Raw genomic sequence first — 9,565 nt, 5'->3', positions numbered from 1 at the left:
CTAATATAGTGACATTTTTCATATACAAATGCTGCTAATATAGCTTCGTTTTATAAAAAAACGCTACTATTTTTCATGATGCATGTATAACTAGTACTCTGACTGGTGTTTTGGGATTATAGGTGTTTTATAAAAAATGCCACTATTTTTCACGATGCATGTATAGCCGATACTCTGACTGATATTTTTTTCAAATGCCACAAATTTTTTAGTGACATTTATAAATTTCGTTAAATATTTATAAAAATGCCACTAAAAACCTAAACCCCTATAGTGTTAATTTTGGGATTGTCGCAGAGTTTTTGGTGAATTAATGATTTTGGATAGACTTAAGATTTCATTTAGGTCTTCAACTAAGGTTTAAGGTTTCAAAGTTGTATTTTAGGGTTTCAGGTTTTACCTAGGGTTTGAATTGTATCATATATTCAAAAATGATATATTTTATTTCATTTGGTTTGAATTTTCCTGAATTGTATCTACAAATTAGTTCTTCTTTTTGAACTTTAGCTTTGAGGATACATCCCCATTGTTCTTCTAAGGTATCGGTTTTTAAAATCAATAACTCCCTTGGTTTAGGGAGATAAACTTTTGGGATAAATATGAGATTTTATTTTATTTATTTAATAATATTATAATCTTATTTTGTCCAAAAAAAAAGAATATCTTTTTTCAATTTTTCTTGTAAAACCTTTTCTTTTTGGACAAGATTTTTTATAAACTATCTTCCATAATTTAAAAGACCTAAAAATTTTTATAGATGCTTTTTATCTTCCAGTTGTTATGGAAAATCTTTAATTTTTACAATAATATGATCTCGTAAAGTAAGACCAGTGGAGGATAAATTTAATCCTAAAAATTTGAATATCAAATTCATTTATATCTTATTTAGTATAGATCATGGGTTTAACTCTAATAATTTTATTAGACTTTAACATTTGTAGATTTCAATATCAAGGATTTTTTTACCATAATTTTAGTGGTTTTTCACTAAAATTTTCTTATAAAATTTTAAATAACTAAAGTATTTTTTTGATTGCTTTAATTTCAGCTTTGTTAATTTCAGGTTGAAAATTTAAATCACAAATATATTTATGATTTTTGACTAATGATATTTTTATGGATTCTTTATCTATAGTAAGACTAATATAAAGAGGATGTAAACAAAAAGATAAAAAATTATGTTCTATTAAAATGTTATCGTGCAACATAATGGAAAATTGGAGTTAGGTGGGAAACGTTTTGTTTGATTTCAAGCCTAACTCCACCAGAGAAGGGGAGATAAATAAAATAAAATAAAATAATAATATGAGAAGGGAAGAAAGAAGGTTTGCTACAATCGTCTAATTCCGACTAAAGAAAAAGGAACATGTTGTACGAAAGATTTTGGCTTCTCTTTTTTGGTCAAGGGTATTGTCTAGTAGCCTGGTACTTTTTTTTTTTTTTCAAGAAAAGGAAAGTTTCCTACCAATTGTTTGTCGTATTCATTTTCATGGTCGAAAATCTAATTTCAGGAAGAAATAATGCATAATCGTTGGTCACCAAAGTTTTTGCGCTTTTCTTAGCATAAATATTGCAATTTAAGAATATAAAAAATTTTAAATACTAATATTTTAATTTTAAATTTATTACATATTATTTTTTAAAATAATTATATAAATCAATTTATTTTTACTTAATCAAGTATACACTAACTTAATTTATACATGACATTCCATGTCATTGATTTTGGGTGATAAAAAAAAAAATGTATCCTTTCAAAATTAGGTGATCAACACAAAAAATGAAAACTTCGACGAACAAAAATAAATTTTTATGTCAAGTCTCATGCATGCTTGCCAAAAAGAATGTCGACGTGGAATATCAGGAATGAGTTTCATTAATATTTAATAGAAGGTGATTAGAGGTCTCTGTTAGTTGGATAGGATTAAATATGATTAACACCTAAAATTTCTTGTTTAAAGTTTGGTTCGACCTAAACATTGTTTCTAAAAAATATTTTTTACATTAATATTTTTAAATATATTTTTAAATTAAAATTAAATAAAAATATTTTTTATTAATCATTTAATATTTTGAGTGGAGTTCAACCTTGGTTTCTAGTTACCTACTTTTCAAAAGTTATGCTTTGGTGGCTAACGTTTAGAAAATTGTACATTTGTTGTCTAATTCTAGACTTGTAAGTACAAGTCTAGAATTAGACAACAAATGTACAATTCACCAAGGCGTATCTTTTGAAAAGTAGGTAACTAGAAACTGAAAAACCTTAAAAGGCGGCTTTTAAATTCACCACCCAAATTTCTTTATATATCCCATCAATTTTTTTTTTCAAAAATATCCATATAACAAATATTAAATTTATCTTTTAATAAATTATAATTTTACCCTTTTCTTGTTATTTCTCTTTTTTCCTTCTTTTTTCTTTTTCATCCTTCTTTCTCATATACCTAGTCTAATATAGTTTCTTTTTTTTTTTATGTTTTCCAAATCTATTTACGAGATTATAGCATAATTTTTAAAAATTTATTTTCAAAAATTATGATATATTTTTGAAAATGAATTTTCAAAATTCATGTTATATTTTTGAAAATGAGATTTTTCGTAAATAAACTTTTGAAAACCTTAAAAGCTTTTTGAAAATGAATTTTTGAAAGTTTTAAAGACTTTTCAAAAATTCATTTCTAATAAACTTGAATTCTACAAAATTCATTTCATAAATTTTAACCTATTTTCGCATGCATTTAAAAAAAATCAAACGAAATAAATCTCAAAATCTTACTTCTAATCAATGAAAGATAGAATAAGCAAGAAGGAAGAAAAAATATTGATAGTATGAAGGGAATATCAATTGTTGAGGGATGTGGTGTATTTAGTAAAAATAAAAAATTTAAATTTGAATTTGGAGTGTATTTAGTAGTTAGGTGTATAAAATAAAAATGGAGGTGTAAATAGAATTTCCCAAACCCAAATCTTCGATGATAGATACTTTGCCCAAATATGCAAATCCCTTTTTTCTACAAACTATGGAAATCATAATTGTTAGAAGAGTTAATTATATATTTAGTAATATGGTCGTGGAGTCAAGATTTTAAACTAGAAGTTAGAAAGGATCATAAAGTATGTAACATAAAAAATTTTATTTAACATATTTTTTGTATGTTATTATCTTATATTGAAAAATATAATCAATTATATGTTATAATGAAAAATATTGATTTTTTTAAAGTTTTTTTAAGAATAATTATGAGATGATTTTGATAATAATAAAAAATCAGTAATTGAATTAGAAAATATATCTAGATTCAATTGTGATCAATTATAATCTCAAACATCTCTCTCATTATTATTTTTCATACATTATGTATACTGCTTATAAACATGGAAGTTCCATGTTATCTTTCATACAAGTCATTATATCAATAATATAATCATTTAATTCTTTCTCTCATGAATGTAGGCCAGCATAGTCGAACCACATTTTTTTTATATTCTTGTGCCATTGCTTTTTCTTCTTACTTGTTTTTATTCATTTAAAAAATATATTTAAAACTTAACAGGGATCAAGCCATAAATGTTAGAAAAATGAAGTCCAGTCCCATGTAAGTGGTTTTGGACCAAGTAAAGGCCATGGGCCTTGATCTTTTATTTTACACAGAGCCCTAGCTACTTAATAAAAAAGAGGTGGGGTTGTTTAAGGTGTGTGTCGAAAACCAAGCAGAGAAAGAAGAAAAGCCAGGAAAAGCAGAAAGAGAAAAATGAGAAGGGAGAGTTGGTTGAACGGAAGTCAATCCGTAGTCCGATTAAGTTGGAACCTTGTCAGGAGGTTTATGATTCAGAGTTTTACATTCTGAACGGTGAAGATCGGGTTTGAAGCTCTTTAGGAACAAATCCAAGGTGTATTTGTTGAGTCACTTATTTGGTGAGATTTCTCCAATTGTTTCTCTAGTTGTTGATTAGCTCTAGTTTTAGCTAGAGAAGAACTTTGTATAACTATTATTTGATAGTGAAGATTTTTCTGGTGGCCCGTGATTTTTTTCCTCTACACTGGAGGGTTTTCCACGTAAATCTTGGTGTGCTTTATTTTTCCTGCGTATTTGATTATTGATTGTTGTCTATTGCTTCTGTATTGTTGTGATTATTGCTTCAGGCGCAACAAGTGGTATCAGAGCGAGGGTTATTTTGAGACATCGATACAGAAGCAACCCAGGATAGAAATAAATTCTGTTTGAGATCATGAAGGGTGATACAGGTTCCATGATAAAATTGACAGCATCGAATTATTCAATTTGGAAGCCTATGATGGAGGATCATCTATACTACAAAGATTTGTATGAGCCAGTATTGGGTGATTCGGTTAAACCAGCGGATATGAAAGATGAAAGTTGAAAGAAGCTAGGTAGAAAAACGCTGGCTACAATAAAAAAATGGGTTGATATCAGCGTGTTCCATCATGTAGCGCAGGAATCAGATGCTCACATTGTTTGGGGAAAATTGGCAGCATTGTATGAAAGAAAAACAGGTATGAATAAAGTTATGCTTGTTAAAAAGATTGTAACTTTACAGTACAGGGATAGACGATCTGTTACAGAGCACTTGAGTGATTTTCAAGATATATTTAATCGGATGACTACTATGAAACTTAAGATGGATGATGAAATGAAGGCATTATTTCTTTTGGGTTCATTGTCAGACAGCTGAAATACTCTAGTTGTGATTGTTCTTAATTTAGCTCCTGATTATAAGGTGACATTGGAGATGGTAAAGGACAGTATGCTTAATGAAGAAGCGAGACAAAAAGATGTAGACCCTGGAAATCAAGCTCTGATCACAGATAATAGGGGTAAAAACATCGACAGAGGTCAAGACTCAAAAGGCCATGGTAAGTCTAAACATAGATCCAAGTCTAGAGGTAAAGTGAAGTGTTTCCATTGTGGTAAGATGGGTCATATAAAACGAAACTGTATAATCTTAAAGCGAGAGCGAAAAGATGAGAAAAGTAAGAGTTCAGATGATGGTAATGTTGCAGCAATGAATTCAGATAGTGATTCAGTTACTTTGATTTGTACACATGGTGATTGTAATCATGTTAGTGATCCCTGCATTGAGTGGATAGTTGACACAGGTGCGGCATATCATTGTGTTTCTAAGAGAGAGTTGTTTACAACTTACAAAGTATGAGACTTTGGTCGTACCAAGATGGGAAATAAGAGTGTGTCGCAGATTGTTGGGATTGGTGATATTGTTGTATAAACTAGTACAGGCTGCATGTTGACTTTGAGGGATGTCAGACACATTCCAGATATGAGAATGAACTTGCTTGCTATTAATGTCCTTGATAAGGAGGGATATGAAAGTCGACAAAAGAATGGACAATGAAAGCTTCTCAAAGGATCTATGATAGTTACAAGGAGAAAACTATGCTGCACAATGTATAAGACATTGATGCAATTGAACGGTAACCAGGTAAATACCGTTGAAAATGATGCTTCAGCAAACTTATGGCACAGGAGGCTGGCATACATGAGTGAAAAAAGGTTACAGGTTTTGGCAAGGCAGTCTCTCATTCCCTTAACCAAAGGTATGTCTCTCGATTCATGTGATTATTGTTTGTTTGGTAAGCATCATAGAGTTTCTTTTCGTAAAAGTTCTCAGAGAAAAGAAAATAGATTGAAATTAATTTATTCTGGCGTATGTGGTCCCATTGAGGTTGAGTCATTAGGTGGTAGCAAATATTTTGTTACTTTTATTGATGATGCTTCACGTAAGACTTGGATGTATATGTTGAAATACAAAAGTCAGGTACTACAGTATTTTTAAAAATTTCATGTCATGGTTGAAAGGATGACAGGGTTACCCTTGAAGTGTATTCGAACTGATAATGGTGGAGAATACACATCTAAAGGCTTTGAAGAGTATTGCTCAAAGCATGGGATCAGGCATGAGAGGACAGAACCTGAAACATCGCAGCATAATGGTATAGCTGAAAGAATGAATCGCATCATTGTGGAAAAAATCAGATGTATGTTGAGGATGGTAAAATTACCAAAGCCATTCTGGGGTGAAGCAGTCAACACAGCCTGTTATTTACTTAACAGGTCACCATCAGTTCTTTTGGACTTTGACATTCTAGAAAGAGTGTGGATAGAGAAAGATGCTTTATACTCTCACTTGAAAGTTTTTGGGTGTAAAGCATTCATGCATGTACCAAAAGAGCAGAGGTCAAAGCTTGATAGTAAAGCTACACAGTGTGTGTTTGTAGGATATGATGATGAGAAATTTGGCTACAGGGTATGGGATCCAGTAAAGAGAAAGATAGTCAAAAGCAGAGATGTGGTCTTTCATGAAAAAGAAACCATAACAGACCTTGAGAAAAATGAGAAGACTACACGAGTTACTGTTGAGTGTGATGTTTCAACACCGACAAGAATTTCATAAGAAAGAGCCACAGATGGTGAAAATGAGTCAAAAACAGAACTTGGGGATATGAATGAGCCAGCCATAGTTGGTGATGAGCCAGATGCTATTAGTTTTGAGCAGGGGGAGCAATCCTCTCTACCTGAGAGTGTTGAGCAGGGGGAGCTACCTTCAGCATCAAGTGATGTAGAGTCTCAGCCCAGGAGATCTACTAGAGAGCGCAGGCTATCTACCAAGAATCCAAGTTCAGATTTTATTTTAGTTACTAGTGAAGGGGAGCCAGAAAGCTTTCAAGATGTGCAGCTACTCCGGATAGAGAGCACTGGTTAAAAATAATAAAAGAAGAGATGGAGTCATTGCGAAAGAATGGTACTTATGATCTTGTTAAACTTCCAACAGGGAAGAAGCCATTAAAGAATAAATGGGTGTTCAAGTTGAAAAAAGATGGTGACAAACTAATGAGGTACAAAGCTCGATTGGTAGTAAAAGGTTTTTCTCAAAAACCAGGCATCGATTTTGATGAGATTTTTGCTCCAGTTGTAAAAATGAGTTCTATTCGAGTGGTACTGGGATTGACAGCTAGTTTGAATCTTGAGCTTGAGCAACTTGATGTTAAAACTGCATTTTTGCATGGTGATTTACAGGAGGACATTTATATGAATTAGCCTGAGGGTTTTGAAGTGAGAGGGAAAGAGCACTTAGTTTGCAAATTGAAGAAAAGCTTGTATGGCTTGAAACAAGCTCTACGACAGTGGTACAAGAAGTTTGATTCTTTTATGGTGAGTCATAGCTAAAAAAGAATAGCAGCGAATTCTTGTGTGTATGTTAAACAATTCCCTAATGGTAACTTCATTATCCTATTATTATATGTTGATGATATGTTGATTGTAGGACAAGATGCTAGTATGGTTTGCAGGTTGAAAGAACAATTGTCTAAGTCCTTTGATATGAAGGATTTAGGTCCAGCAAAGCAGATTCTTGATATGGACATTATCCGAGATAGGAGAGTTAAAAAGATATGGTTGTCACAGGAAAAGTATGTTGAACGAGTGCTTAGTAGATTCAACATGCAACATGCTAAATCAGTTAGCAGTTCACTTGCCAACCATTTTCATCTAAGTAAGAAATCTTTTCCAGTGTCTAAGGAAGAGCAACTAGCTATGTCTAGTATTTCTTATTCTTCTGCAGTCGGTTCTTTAATGTATCTTATGGTTTGTACAAGGCCTGACATTGTTCATGCAGTTGGTGTAGTGAGCAGATTTCTTTCTAATCCAGGGAAGGTTCACTGGGAAGCAGTAAAATGGATTTTTAGATATTTGAGGGGTACCTCAAAAATGTGTTTGACTTATGGAGTTTCACAACCAATTCTAGAAGGGTTTACTGATGCTGACATGGTAGGCGATCTTGATGGTAGGAAATCTACTTCAGGGTATTTGTTCACTTTTGCAGGAGGAGCTGTATCTTGGCAATCTAAGTTGCAGAAGTGTGTTGCTTTGTCAACTACAGAAGCTGAGTATATTGCAGCAACTGAAGCATGTAAAGAAATGCTTTGGATGAAACGTTTTCTTCTTGAATTGGGGTTAAATCAGAAAGAGTATGTGATATTTTGTGATAGCCAGAGTGCTTTAGATTTGAGTAAGAATACTATGTACCATGCTAGAACAAAGCACATTGATGTTAGATATCATTGGTTACGTTCAGTGATTGAAAAACAGCAGATGCTATTGAAGAAAGTCCATACTGATAAAAATATGGCAGATATGTTGACTAAGATACTTTTCAGGAAAAAGCTTGAGCTTTGCAGTAACTTGACCGGAATGAGTTCCCTGGCCAAGGTAAGTTCCAAATGAAACTGCTATGGTGATGAATCTCCTCCTAATGGGGCTGGAGGGGGAGATTGTTAGAAAAATGAGGTCCAGTCCCATGTAAGTGGTTTTGGATCAAGTAAAGGCCATGGGCCTTGATCTTTTATTTTACACAGAGCCCTAGCTACTTAATAAAAAAGAGGTGGGGTTGTTTTAGGTGTGTGTGGAAAATCAAGCAGAGAAAGAAGAAAAGCCAGGAAAAGCAGAAAGAGAAAAATGAGAAGGGAGAGTTGGTTGAATAGAAGTCAATCCGTAGTCCGATTGAGTTGGAACCTTGTCAGGAGGTTTATGATTCAGAGTTTTACATTCTGAACAGTGAAGATCGAGTTTGAAGCTCTTTAGGAACAAATCCATGGTGTATTTGTTGAGTCACTTATTTGGTGAGATTTCTCCAATTGTTTCTCTAGTTGTTGATTAGCTCTAGTTTTAGCTAGAGAAGAACTTTGTATAACTATTATTTGATAGTGAAGATTTTTCTGGTGGCCCGTGATTTTTTCCCTCTACACTGGAGGGTTTTTCACGTAAATCTTGATGTGCTTTATTTTTCCTACGTATTTGATTATTGATTATTGTCTATTACTTTTATATTATTGTGATTATTGTTTCAGGTGCAACAATAAACTCCAATGACCAAAATAACTTATTTACCTTTTTTTTTTCTTTTTTAATAATTGACACGCATCCCCAAACACCTAACCCTAAAAAGTCATCGTTCATAAAATTCATTTTCTCTTTAAAATATTTATGACACTAGAGCGGGTTAGATCCTATTACCTTTAAAATTCAATGAGTTCTTTTTCTATTGGCACACGTATTACCTTGTCTAATGTCCATTTGATTCAACCTCCCAAACATTCAATTCAGGGAAACTCATATATTTATTTTGCAAGACCATTTCTACGAAGGTTCAGCATCTCCTCCTTCACGTCAATTCAAAACAAGTGGAGCCCACTTTTCACAACCTTTCTTTCTTCAGTGATCATTCCTTAAAGATCATTAGCTGTTGATTTTTGAAACTTTCTTCATCCTAGCTACTCTAATTAATCTTTCATGTGCCAACTTTGAAGGAGACGTGTTGGGAAGTTTAAACATTTTTAAAATTTTTCTAAAAATAATTATGAGATGATTCTGGTAATTAATGAACAACTATTTATTAATTTAAAAATATGTCTAAAATCAATTATAATAAACCTTATTTCTTAATAGTTTTCTCATTATTATTTTTTAGACATTATTCACATCACCTATATAAATAGATTTCTTTTGCTCTTCATACAAGTTATATTATC

This window comes from Durio zibethinus, chromosome 10, assembly GCF_047325235.1.
Source record: "Durio zibethinus cultivar Kanyao isolate XHJ-2024 chromosome 10, ASM4732523v1, whole genome shotgun sequence".
NCBI classification, from domain to species: domain Eukaryota; kingdom Viridiplantae; phylum Streptophyta; class Magnoliopsida; order Malvales; family Malvaceae; genus Durio; species Durio zibethinus.
The sequence above is the reverse complement of the archived record's forward strand: the minus strand, read 5'-3'. Positions refer to the sequence as shown.